This window comes from Macrotis lagotis, chromosome 6 (genome assembly GCF_037893015.1).
Source record: "Macrotis lagotis isolate mMagLag1 chromosome 6, bilby.v1.9.chrom.fasta, whole genome shotgun sequence".
In the NCBI taxonomy this organism is placed as follows: domain Eukaryota; kingdom Metazoa; phylum Chordata; class Mammalia; order Peramelemorphia; family Peramelidae; genus Macrotis; species Macrotis lagotis.
In genome coordinates this window covers 70307650-70321266 of record NC_133663.1, presented here as the reverse complement: position 1 = coordinate 70321266, position 13617 = coordinate 70307650, and the positions used below count along the sequence as shown (strand labels likewise).

At 36.4% G+C, this 13617-nt stretch overlaps 1 long non-coding RNA gene across 1 annotated transcript; it reads left to right on the top strand.

Moving 5' to 3' along the window:
• The first annotated feature begins 4947 nt into the window (after nucleotides 1-4947).
• LOC141490956 (uncharacterized) lies at nucleotides 4948-12869 on the top strand. The gene is made up of 4 exons (XR_012469405.1): nucleotides 4948-5082; nucleotides 7777-7891; nucleotides 10905-11109; nucleotides 12445-12869. It is a non-coding gene; the product is annotated as an uncharacterized LOC141490956 (long non-coding RNA).
• Nucleotides 12870-13617: the final 748 nt, after the last annotated feature.

Sequence of the window (13617 nt, the reverse complement as noted above, 5' to 3'; positions counted from 1 at the left end):
TTTGGTTAAACCTTTCACCTAGAGTCAGCATGGTATAGAGGACAAAAAACTTGTCTTGGAATCAGGAAAGATTAGGATCAAATCTCTGACTGTAAGATAATCTTTTCATGCTCTGGCCACCTCACTAAGAATATACTTATCAAACTAAGTATCAATCTGCATTGGGAGGGATTTCTCATCCTAGGAGTCCTTACCTCAGTGACACTACTGGTCCCATTCCTTTCTCTATTTCTAAGTTTCTAAATTCTCCTCTATCCACAGTGATCCAGAAGTTGACCTGCTTAGAGACAGGAAGATGGACTGGGGGAATCTTTCAAGGTCCCAGATTCTTTTCAGTCCTGATATTCTACAGTAACCTGAGGTCTGAATTCGATGTCAAATATGACAGTATTACAGCATGATTAATATGGGAATATGTTTTACATAGTTACATGTATAATCTTGATTAGATTGCTCTCTGTTAAGGGGAGGGAAGGGAGGGAAGGAATTCAAAGCCTTATAAAATATGATTGTTGAAAACTATCTTTATATGTAGCTGGAAAAATAAATATATGTTTTAAAATTAAAAAAAACACAAATGCTTTAGAGGCCTTACAGGGAGACATCATTGAGCACTGAAATGAGGACTAGATTTGAAGTCAGAGGACTTGAGTTCAAATTCTGACTCTATAATTTATTTACCTTCTACCTGATCACAGGTGAGTCACCTATCTGCTCTGGTTCTTTGTTTCCTCATTTGTAAAATGGGGAAATCATCTGTAAAAATGACTCCTCTTTATCTCTCTATATCAAAGTGATCATATGACAAACCTGTTTTTTCTTTATGAATCTTCAAGAAATAGTTTTAGCCAGGAAATTCTCGTACCCCATTATGGAGTCCCTTTGGGATGTGGGAGGGGGTGTTGCATTTCTATCTGATGAAGGGTGCCTTGAACATCTCACAGTTCTGAAAGACAAGGAAGCAGCTGAATATCTCATCCAGCCGCTGGCCAACTGTGCCTGCAATTAGCTAATTGAGGGAGTGACTGACTCCATTTCACCCTCCCAGCTTTGCAGCTGCAGATAATTGCAGGTGCAGAATTTATTGTGTTTGGGGCTTGGCCAGCACTTTAGCAGAAGAGCTCAGAGGGTTTTCTATCCATTATCTCCTGAATCCCTCCCAGATGCTTGAAGCAGGTGAGGAAGCCTATAGCCCATCATGGGCCCCAGAGTATACTCCTCACTACTTAAATGCATTGAGAAGCTTTGGCTTGAGAGTCAGTTTAATGTACAAGCTAAATCTTGTTTTATGTCAATGTGGAAGAAGGGGGGTAGAGATGAGGATGAGGACGGAATGAAACATAGAGAACCTAAGTGACTAACTGGGAGTGACCAAGTAGGCATTTCTGAATTGAGAGGGAAAGGGGGGGGGTCCACCCTTTCTATGGACAATCAAAATTCTCTTCTATCTGCATCAAATGAATCATGGTTGCCCTCTGTTCAAAGACCTATTCTGTTCAAAAATATCTACTATATTCAAGATCCTTAAAAGACAGAAATTTTAAGACCTTCCACCAAATTCTCACCATCACATCATCCTGGCACCCTGTCTTTCTACCATATCCCTTCCTACTCTATCTTTCTAATAAACCCCTTCTTACTCTCACTTCTTTTTTTTAGGTTTTTGCAAGGCAAATGGGGTTAAGTGGCTTGCCCAAGGCCACACAGTTAGGTAATTATTAAGTGTCTGAGACCAGATTTGAACCTAGGTACTCCTGACTTCAGGGCCAGTGCTTTATCCACTACGCCACCTAGCCGCCCCTTACTCTCACTTCTTGAGACAGAATATGGAAAACAGAGGGGGAGAGTCTCAGGGATGACAGGTTTCACTTAGAATCAGGAAGACCTTTTTTTTCAAATTCTGCCATGGTTATTGCCTAACTGTTGGTCTGGTCCAAGCACTTAAATTCCCTAACATTATTTCCTTAGTTTGTAAAATAAGTTCCCACAGAGAAGGGTCTGTCTCCTTTCTGTAATTTTTTTTAATCCCCAGCTAGACTTCTAAGCAGCACAGTAAAGGGAAGACTAGGTTGGAATTAGAGAGAGATCTGAGTTCAAATTTGACCCAGTGAGAGAAAAAATCAGAGCATCTCCCGTTAAAGATTTTTGTGGGGATCAAATGAGATTCTATTTCTATAGTAAGCTTTTAATAAATATTTAATTGTTTATTGAATGTTTACACAAACTATTTTTACCCTTAGAATAAATCTTTTTTTATTTTTTATTTGGCAAGGCAATGGGGTTAAGTGACTTGCCTAAGGTCACACAGCTAGATAATTATCAAGTGTCTGAGCTTGGATTTGAATTCAGAGCCTCCTCACTCCAGGGCTAGTGCCCTATTCATTACTCCACCTAGCTGCCCCGGAATAAATCTTCTCTTTCCACTTTCCCAATATCTTTGATGTAATTTTATGCAAAATATACTACCTTTTGAGGAAACTTTATTAAATTATAGAACAATAATCAACTCCCAGTAGAATTAAAGATGCAAGGAAGTTTTTTGGTTTTTGTTTTTGTTTTGTTCTTGAATATAGTTTGCATTTATTCATTGTGCTTTTTGGGGGAAAACTGTGACAATACAATATGGGCAGCTAGGTGGTCAATGATACAACACCAGGCCTTAACTCCAAAAGTTTTATTTTCTTACATTCAAATCTGACCTCAGATATTTCCTAGCTATGTGACCTTGGGTAAGTGAATCAACCCTGCTTGCCTTAGTTTTCTCATCTACAAAATGAACCAGAGTTGGGGGGGGAATAGCAAACCATTCAAGTAACTGCAAGAAATGGGGTTCCAAATAATAGAATAAGACTGGAAAAAATGACTCAAAAATACCAACTGACAGTGCAAAAGAATACAATAGATAGACATTTATTAAGTGACTCTGTGACAGAAACATACTAAATGCTGAAGATACAAATAAGAAAAAAAAAAGACATTCTCTACCCTCAAAGGTCTTACAATAGAAAAGGGAGAAATCATGACCAAAAAAAGAGGCTAAATATTAAAAAGTAAGGAAGGTGGCTGGAAGGTTAAGGGGCACAATGTTGGTGAAAGATTTCAGGTGATGAGCTTATATTGGGGGAAGCATGATGTTCCTGGAGAAGAGGTGTTCTTAAAAAATAAATAAGATGGCACCGTGGAGAGAACAGAGTTCAAGTACTGGTTCTTTCCCTTACTATGTAACAGGAATAATGATAATACTTGAAATTCAAATACTGCTTTAAAGTTGGCAAAGTTTAGACCACAATGTGCATCAGTAGTCCCTGGTCTACATTTCTAACATATTCATTAACCTTCTATTATAACCAATAAGGGAGCACTCTTTTGTATGGTTGCCTCAATGTTATGTTAGCAGGTGTGGATAAAACAGACAAAGGATAAGTTCAGGGTGAAGTGAGCAGAACCATTAAGCCAATTGATAAATTGACCATGATAATGTAAAAGAAAACAGTGTTGAAAGCCTTTAAATCTCTCATCTAAGCATGTGACCAGTCATGATTCTAGAAACCCGATGATGGAGGAGACTACTGACTTCTTGTTACAGAAGAGATGTATAAGAGGTAAAAAATGAGATATATGATTTTAGACATGATCAATAGATTTATTTGCTTTGTGGTGATACATTTTTTTTAAATTGGGGGAGGTTCCATTGGGGATGGGTTGTGGTGATGGTGGTGGTGGTGGTGGTGGTGGTGGTGGTGGTGGTGGTGGTGGTGGTGTTTGTGTGTGTGTGTGTGTGTGTGTGTGTGTGTGTGTGTGTGTGTGTGTGTGACTGATAGACAGAGACAGAGGCAGAGAGAGACAGAAACAGACAGAAACAAAACAGACAGACAGAGAGAGAGAGAGAGAGAGAGAGAGAGAGAGAGAGAGAGAGAGAGAATAATTCCAGAAGGGAACAACAAGCATCAAAACATTTTAAAAATACACAGAAGAAACAACTGATTTCATTATATCTTTGTTAAACTTAGTGTATAGTTAAAAATATACTTACAATCTCATATTCTAATGCAATCCTCTTTCTTGTTCTTTGAATACTGAAACAATTTGCTTCGTTTTTCCTTAGTATTGTTATATTTTTTCAGGGTACAAAGAGAGAGAGTCCAATTATACAAGACTTGGGAGTTCTGTTAGGTTTTAATAATCTTAAGAAAGAATGGAAAGAGAGAATACACTGGGGATGGGGGTGGAAGGGGAGGAAGAGGAAGGTTAGAAAAAGTTATCTCATAATCAGGGGGACTCAAGTAGACATCTATACAAACAAAGAGAAGGGGGTGGGGAAAGGGGTTGATATTTGAACCTCACTTTCATCTGAATTGATCAAAAGAAGACTATATATAGAGTCTGGTACAGAAATGTATTTCAATCAACAGAGAAACAGGAGGAAAAGGACAGAAGAGGGTGAGGGGGAATTCAAAGGTGGGATTAGTCCTAAGCCAAACAAACTCTAAGAATGTACAAAAATATTTATTTCTTTTTGAGATGGTAAAGGATGGAAATGGAGAATGAGACAAAAAAATGTTTTACATGTCCAATATGGGCTTTTCTTTTGATTGATCATGATGGTTTGCAATTTTTTTTGTATTAGCTATTAGCAAGGAATAGGAAGAAGGGGAAAAAAGGCAAATCTTGACTGATTAAAAAGAAGTAAAATATTATTTATAATATAGTTAAATTCATAATAAAACAAAATAATAAAAAGGAATGTCAGTATAGAAGTTAATGCCATTTCACCAGTTTCAATAGACAAGAATGATCATTTCTTTCTCTCTGGATCTTGATTGAGTTCTCAGGAGTTGTAACTGAAGACCAATTCTAGATGGCAATAAAGGGAGGCTTCTAATGGTTCTGCTGTTGCCAGGGTCCCAGAGAAGAAAGCTTTTACATCAGCACTTATCAACATTGTGATCCAAAAATGACCCAAGGAACCCCATGTACTACATGATATCAGGTGTAGCGGCAGCTATACTTTAGTCTTCTGGTGAGAATGAGGATAGAGTAGGTACATTAGAAGAACATTTAGACTGTGGTCCTATTTATCAGGTAAGTCCTCAGGTAAACATAGTTTTGGAGGGTCTAGGTAAGCCTCTTGAGACACTGAGTTATTCAAGATTTTCATGAAACAATTTTGGTATTTGCTGCATTAAGTGAGGCCAAGATAACTGATGGCTCTCTCCTGGAATAATAACATAATTTCCCCATAAAAGGCATTCTAGCCTTTATGGACAGATAACTTATGTTGATGGTTTGTGAATGGCTTAAATACTTTAGGCAGTTTCCATGTTAGTCATCCCCTTCATACCCAATTAAAGATATGAGCCAATCTGGGATCCTATATAATTAATGATGCAATTTAATTAGTTTGAGGAGGTAAGATGGTCCAGGGATTGAGAGAGAGGGGGGAGGAAGAATTTGTTTACAACATGGGTTGGCATCCAGAGTAGCAGACAGTCCAAGGCATCAACAGTGAATATGATTTTTCCAAGGTTTTAAACAAACTCACAGTTCTAAGTACTGAGCAGATGACATCAGGGCTCCATCCTTGGCAGAATGATTAGGAGTATAAGCTTATCCCTGGGAAAATGGCCTACTAAAACCTTAGGAAACATACAAATTGGGAAGTCACAAATCAATCAGGTCAACAAGCATTTATTAAGCCTTTAGTATGGGCCACACAATCAATCATTCAATCAATATTTGAACGGGGGAGGCAACACATCAATAATTAAGCTGCATATATGTTGGAGTAGATGGACAATAATCTGACTGAGAAAGGCAGAGGGCCAGGTGGGAGGGGAGAGTTGAGATGAATCTTGAAGAAAGCCAGGAAAATTAAGAAAACTGAGAAAAGGAAGAAGAGCACTTCAGGAAGGGGGGATAGCCATGCAAATGCAGAGAGGGTTGATGACGGGTTTTGTCTGAAGAAGTTCATATAGGCCATTGTGGCTAGACCATAGAATGTATAAAAGGGGATAAAGAATGAAAGTACGTGAATAGATAGAAAGATTCTAAAGAACTTTAAATACCACCATAGAACTTTTTATTTGATCCTTGAAATAATAGGGAGTCAGTGATATTCACTGAACAAGGAGTTGGCATCTAAATCTGTGCTTTTGAAAAATCATCTTGGGAACTGAGTGGAGGGTATATTAGAAATGGGGAAGTTGAGGCAAGGACCAAATGATCAGACTAATGCAGTCATGCTGGTTAGAGGTTATGAAGGTTTAAGCTAAGATTATAGCTGAGTGACATTGAGCAGGTCACTTGATCCCTGTTTGCCTCAAGTTTATCTATAAATTAGATATCATAATAACAACTTACCTGATAGGGTTGTTGAGAAAATCACATGAAATAATATTTTTAAAGGACTTAGGACAGTAACTAATGCATAGTAGGTACTATATAAATATTATCATCATTATTATCATCACTATTATTATATCATGTTGCTATCTTCTTCCTAGTTATGAAAAAAAAACCTCATTGACTATGGATTCACTGATCCATGATGTATCTGTTACCTTAAAGACTAACTCAGCTCATCACCAGGGTTACTCACAAGGTTATAGATATTTTGGGGCCACAGCAAATCTCCACAACCATCTAGTATATTGGGAAGAGGTTGTATCTATGGAAAGTTTTCCAGTTGTCCTTCCATTTTGGAAGGTTGGACCAGGCCAACCAAACTAATTGTGGAATAACTTACAAATTATGTTTATTATAATGAGGGACAGGTTGTTCAAAGATGGGAATAGTGCTGCTGGATCGCTAGTCAGCATCATTTTTGGTCAGAACTATGATGGTATCTGATCATCTGTGCGCATCCAACTTTCATTCTTGATTGATGAAAACATTCTTGGTATATGCTTTTGCTTTGGTCCATCGTGAACTGGTCCAAGAATTTCATCTCTTCTAGCACAATGTTCTGTAGAATGTGGAACTATCTATTCTATAAAACAGTCAAATACAGGACTAATAGCCACATGATTCTAGTAAAAGGCTTGTATACTGTCTGAACCAAATTAAAATTGAAAAATATTTAACAAAATAATAAAAATAAAATAGAACATAGATAATGTTAATATGAAGTTTTCTGAGTCAATTTATGGCTTTGTGATCTCATGTTGAGTTTTACAGCACTGATATAGATGACACTCTCCTTAAATATTAAGATAATGATGCCTCATCCCCATATGATATTTTACAGCAAAATCTAACTCATTCATAGTAAGAGGAAGTGCTAATATTCAAAAGGAGTGGTCTGTTTTTTGTTAGATACTAAAAAGTACCTTGAAACTGTTGTTGAATGTGGGACATATTTGCTTTTATACAATAAAATGCTTTAGCCTTGGCTTTTTTTTTTCAGTGCCATAATTGGAACATGGCAACTCAATCATTGCCCTAGGGTCAAAATTTAAAAAATATTGACAGGACTTATTTTTTTCAGCAGGAAGAAATAATGATAGTTGCAAAACCTTATATAATTATTTGATGTTGGTAAGAAAGTTTTATCTCATTTGCTTATCACAGTTCTTGGGAGATACTTGTTTGATTTATACTGATTTTCTAGGTGAAGAAATTGAGACAGAGAGATTAAGTAGCATACAACTAGTAAGCTAGTAAGAGGTTTTCCTGCCTCAAAGTCCAGAATCCTACCCATTGTGCCACCTAGTTGCCTTTGAAGCTATTCAGTTTAGTATGCTTCCTACTTCCTCTACATTTCTGTCATCTTTCCAGTGAGCACCTCCTCATCCTGGCCATGGCCTCCTTTTAACCTCCAGCAATAACATCTTGGAATCCTAGGGTCTCTGCCCAGGGACTAGTATCCAGAGGCTTCTATTTCAGTTCTGAGGTATGTGTTTTCTCCTTTAGATCTCACTGTTTTATCTTGAAATTGAATTTTTTTTCTGATATTTTACCCTGGATTCATTTGGAGTACCCATTCAAGATATACCAAAATGGCTAATGTCAACTTTATTTCTATTATGGAAGAAAAATCCAGTGAAAATCCCAAGTCTGATGCACTGACTTTGGTCTCAGAGTAGGTGCACAGTGGATAGAACACAGCTTTTCTGGGGTAGGGTAAAGGACAGCAACAACACTTAAGATGGCATGAGGATCTCTAACTGCACGTTTTCAGGTACCTGAGTAGAGGATTCATTGAAAATCATCCACCTTAATGTAACTGCCTGCCATTTGAGATTGATTCCAATTTATCCTGTTCATATCTTTTTTGTACATAGTTACTTTGCATATTGTCTACCCTCCCATTGGATTGTGAACTCCTTGAGGACTTGACCTTGCCTATCTTTGTGTCTCTACTGCTTAGACCAGTGCTCAGTACTTGTTGCCCTTTTCCAGTTGTGTCCGACTCTTAGGGTTTTCTTGGCAAAGTTATTGGGGTAGTTTGCCATTTCCTACTCCAGCAACATTTTATAGATGAGGAAACTGAGGAAAACAGGATTAAACTTGTCCACAGTCACCCAACTAGCAGGTATGTGAAGTCGAATATGAACTCAAATCGTCCTGACCCTAGGACCAGTACTTTATCCACTGTGCCACTTAGTTGCCTACTTGCATATGGTAAGTATTTAATAAATGCTTATTAACTTGACTTGACTGAAAAATTTCAGAACTAACCAATTCAGTGACCTCCATGATTACACAAGATTGAAAGTATAACATGCTTCCTGATTCTTGGCAGAGGAGTGTGGAGAATAAGAAATCCATTTTCAGGAATGATCAATATACTGAGATTTAATTTGCTTGACCTTATTTATTTTTTATTAAAGAAGGCTTTAAATGACTTTGTGTGTATGTATGTGTGTGCGCGTGTGTGTGTATGTGTGTGTGTGTGAAATCAATGAGAAGTGATATAGTTATACAAAAATAGAGCAGGATTAATGAAACATTTTTTAATTTAATCTTCCTGAAGTAAAGGTCTGACTTTTTTGATTAAGAATCTTCATTGTTGGGGTGGCTAGGTGGTGCAGTGGCGCACCAGCCCTGGAGTCAGGAGTACCTGGGTTCAAATCCGGTCTCAGACATTTAATAATTATGTAGCTGTGTGGCCTTGGGCAAGCCACTTAACCCCATTTGCCTTGCAAAAAACCTAAAAAAAAAAGAATCTTCATTGTCGCTTCTTCCCAAATAAAGCACAAAATCCTCATAATATAATCCCAGCCTCCCTTTCAAACTGATTTCATATAATTCCTCCTCAGGTAGTCTGCCTTCCTGCTAGACTGGTCCAATCATTTTTTTTTCTGGAACTAGACATTATATCTCCAGTCTCGATGGCTTTGCACATCATCTCCTGGGAACACATTTCCACCCCATTTCTGATTTTGTAGAATCCCTGGCTTCCTTCAGGGATAAGCTTCTGCATCATCACTTTAGAAAGCTTTTCCTTATCCCCCAAGGTGTTGGTATTCTCTCCTTCTTCAAAGAAATATGTAAATACTTGGCTAAAATGCAATAATTCTTTCCCAAGAAACATTCAAAGACAGGGATTATTTTATTTTGTCTTTATATCCCCAATGTCTATCATAATATCCTGCCCATAAAAGATGTTTAATAAACACTTATTGGATTGAATTTTTGGATTGGAAACAATTAGCCTTGACAAGCATACATCTGGTGTAGGGATCATAATAGTTGTCACCAAGTACTGCAATATATTAAATGTGTAAAAAAGATTACCTTTATTCTTTATAGATTTAGGGAGAAATGAGGATGCTGGGGAAAACTAGAGAGGAAGATATCAAGTTAATGTAATAAAAAACAACAACAAGGTTTTTCTGGAAATAACAGTTGAAGGAGTAGTAATGTTTTGAGTTACCGGGCACAAGTTGCTTCCTATCTCTCTTGGGATATCTTATTGCTTCATCTAAGCTGACTTGTCTAACCATAGTGAGGTAGAGAGGAGGAGGAGATGACTTGCCCCTTCTCCCCACAGGAGCAGCTTTTCCCAGATGTTAGCTGAAGAGAATTGGTAAAATGACTAATATTCTAGAAGGCATAACTGCTTCCAAGCTCTTGGGATGAATGTCCTATGCTCATTCCACCTAGAAATGGTTGACTGTATATAGATTCTAAGTGTTTAATATCTATTTCTATTTATCTATCTATCTGTCTTTCTTTCTGTCTGTCTGTATCTATCTATCTATCTATCACCTATCAGCTTTGAGTTAGAATCTAGAAGTCACATTGAATTAATAAATAAAAATGATACCTACAAATAAAAATTTCAGTCTGTTTCAGGTAAGATACATACATTTAACAGAAATACATCAAGGAAAAGGTAATGACTAGCTGTATTAAGATTTATTCTGGCACTCAAAATTGAAGTTGGATGTGAAAAGCACCAAAAGTCTTAATATACACTTTTGAAATTGTAAAATGGATCATAACAAATTTGTTGTTAAACAGTTATCAGCATATCCCTGGATGTCACTATATTAAATAATCATAATTTCCAAACTATATGGGTCACAATGCTTTTATAGTATAGAAATCTAGTCAAATATATAAAAAAAACATTTGAATAGGAGAGATGCAGTTACATTATGTTATATAGTTCATACCTATTTTCCTTGACATTTGTCAAGGATACTTTCAGTGAGCCTATAATAAGCTTAGATGATACTTTTAGTCAAATATCAAAAAAGTTATTTTTATCACCTACATAAAGGCCATTAAAACACTAAATATAAAAGAAAAGTAACAGGATCACAACTTCTCCTGGGCAACTGTTTTATTGAATCCTAAAGCAAGTGCACTAAGATTTGCCAAAAGCAATCTAATAAGATAGGTATTTGTTATTGGAGACATTATTACTATCATCTTATATTTTTATTTTCTTATAGATGAAGGAACTGAATCTTAGAAAGATTACCATGTTTGCCTATAGTTACAAGTCTGAGAAAACTCATGCAGGACTTGATACCCTATAGAAAATTACCCCTGAAGATTCTAGTAGCTGACTCATCTTTGCTCTTCTTTTGTAAGTCAGTATGTTCTCCGGATAAGGACCTCAGGCACAAGTCCAAGTTTGACTTTCTCTGATGTAAGGTGAGGAGGAGGCTTTAATTGGTTTGTGCTTATCCATAGATATCATGAGACAATTAGGGGACCAGTTAGACCTCTTTAGGTCTTAGGCGTTGCTGTTTACTGATAAGAATTGGTCACAAAATAGTCTCCTTGTCATCCTCAATCCTAGACAGCAAATAAGTGTCAGTGGAAAGAGGCAATACCTTCATGAGCTATCATGATATGAGGGGAACTACTATTTTAGTAGTTCAGGAAGAATTTAAATGTCATATTCTATCATTTTATCATGGTCATTCTTGAATCTAGAGCAGAGAGCATGTGTTTTCCTTCACATTCTAAGAAAATGACAATATGTCAAAGTGATTATTGATATCATAGTGTAGGGATTTCTTGTGCCTGCCTGCCCCTTGTGGCAATGTCTCTTTACTTATGTGGGATCATAATAAAACTCTGCTTCCTTGATTTTTTGTGACATATGATGACTTGGTTTCCTTGACTAGAACCTTGTTCTAGTTCAATAGAAATATCTAGTTCAATAGAAATATATTCAATAGAAATGGGTTCAGATAAGAAAACCATTGTAAGGTCTGATCATGAAATATGTCATTTTTAAATCATTTTCTAAACAATATCAAAGATTTATCCTACATGTCTTATTCAAAAGAAATCTCAATATGTGCATTTACACAAATAACAAATTCCACAGTACTAGCAGCAATACTCTCATCCGACTGTTGATATCATTTGTGTTATTTGAATTTCTGAATATTGTTTTATGTGCTATAAGATATGAATTTTCAATAAAAGAACAAATCCATTCTACATTTTAACTTTAGGGCAAACTAGAATGGTGAGATATATACATTATTTTGATATATTTTTGGTCCCCAAAGACTGAAAAAAATATAGTAAGTGGATTCTGGATCATCTCTTTTGCTTCAAAATAAATGGAAATCTAAGAATCTCAACCATCTAATTGTCTGATTCCAAGACCAAAGTATCCCTAAATAAAGACCTATTAGAATGTTCTAGCATAGAGACCACTCTCAATTATTTATCAGGGGTATCTGACACAGCCATATTTGAGACAATAAGGATGTACTTAGAAGTATAAGAATTCAGCTGCTGCCAGCCTTGAGGTAGAGAATCACCACTCCCAAACCTCTTTTCTATTCTTTGTGCTCAGGGCCTAGGGCAGCTTAGCATGGGACCTGGGACCTCTCCAAGGTCACACACAGCATAATAGAGCACAAACATGGAGGCAAAGGCAAAGTCAACTTGGAAACCAATTCCCCCACAATTGTACTAACTACCACAAAGAGTCTTAACTATGTCTTTCTCTCTTTCCCTTTCAAGGATGACCAACTCTGTGCCATCTGTTGCACTGACCAGTCAATAAAGCATCAACAAAGAAACACTGGATTTTCCCTGATTTTTTTTCTGATGGCTACTGCTTCCTCTGCTCCAGTTCACCAGTAGCAGCTGCTACCTTTTCACCCCTAAAGTTTACCTATTTAGCCCTTCTTATTGTGACAACAAAGAGTATTTGAGAGTAGTTTTATATTGTGATTGTCACTGACTTGTATATCAGTAAATAGATGAAGAATGAATTGACCAAAATTAACTAAATTTTTCTGCTATAGAAAATATTCTAGAATTATTGTAGCACAAAAATAAAGGAATTCACAAGCTTTGAATCAACAGAAAAAGGAAGAAAATTCCACATTGCTGTATTTGTATATCTACGTAAGCCTTAAAATGAAAGACTAATCCTCCTGAAACATAGTACTTTTTATTTAATTTGAGTTGAATCTTTCTTGTTGTGTTTGTTGGGCAGATTACTATATTATTAGACCGATAGTGAATTCTCTGGAATTTTTGACAAAAAAAAAAAAAAAAAAAAAAACAGAAATCAAGTCCTACCTCTAACGTATACTGACTGAGAGACCCTAGATAAGTCATCTAACCTCATCATATCTCAGGAAATGCCCTAAAACTATTAAGTTGTAAAACAGGTACTGATAGACATTGGAAGAAGGAGTTTCATCACCCAGTTGTCCTCATTTTTTTCTTATAGCAATAAAATCATATGTCAAGTAAAAGAGAAAAAACAATCTTCCAGGAATAAGTCTCCAAATCTTAGGATGCTATAGAGTCCAAAAAATCAAAATTTCAGGTCAACCAAAGGAAAATGGAGGGGTATGTTGTATTTATAAGTAGATAATAGTATATGGTTACAAAACAGTAGTGTATACAAAAGCAAAATTTTAAAAATGACATCAATAAGAAGCATTACTGGAAAAAAAAGGAAATGGGTCAAATGACAGTGAGGGACAGATAGCACCATTGCTAATAACATAGTATAAAGAAACCTAGACAGAGTACTCTAAGATGTTGGTTGGATTCTCTAGGGTCAGTTTATTTTTATTTTATTTTTTTGGGGTTTTTTTTCAAGGCAATGGGGTTAAGTGACTTGCCCAAGGCAACACAGCTAGATAATTATTAAGTGTCTGAGACAGGATTTTAACA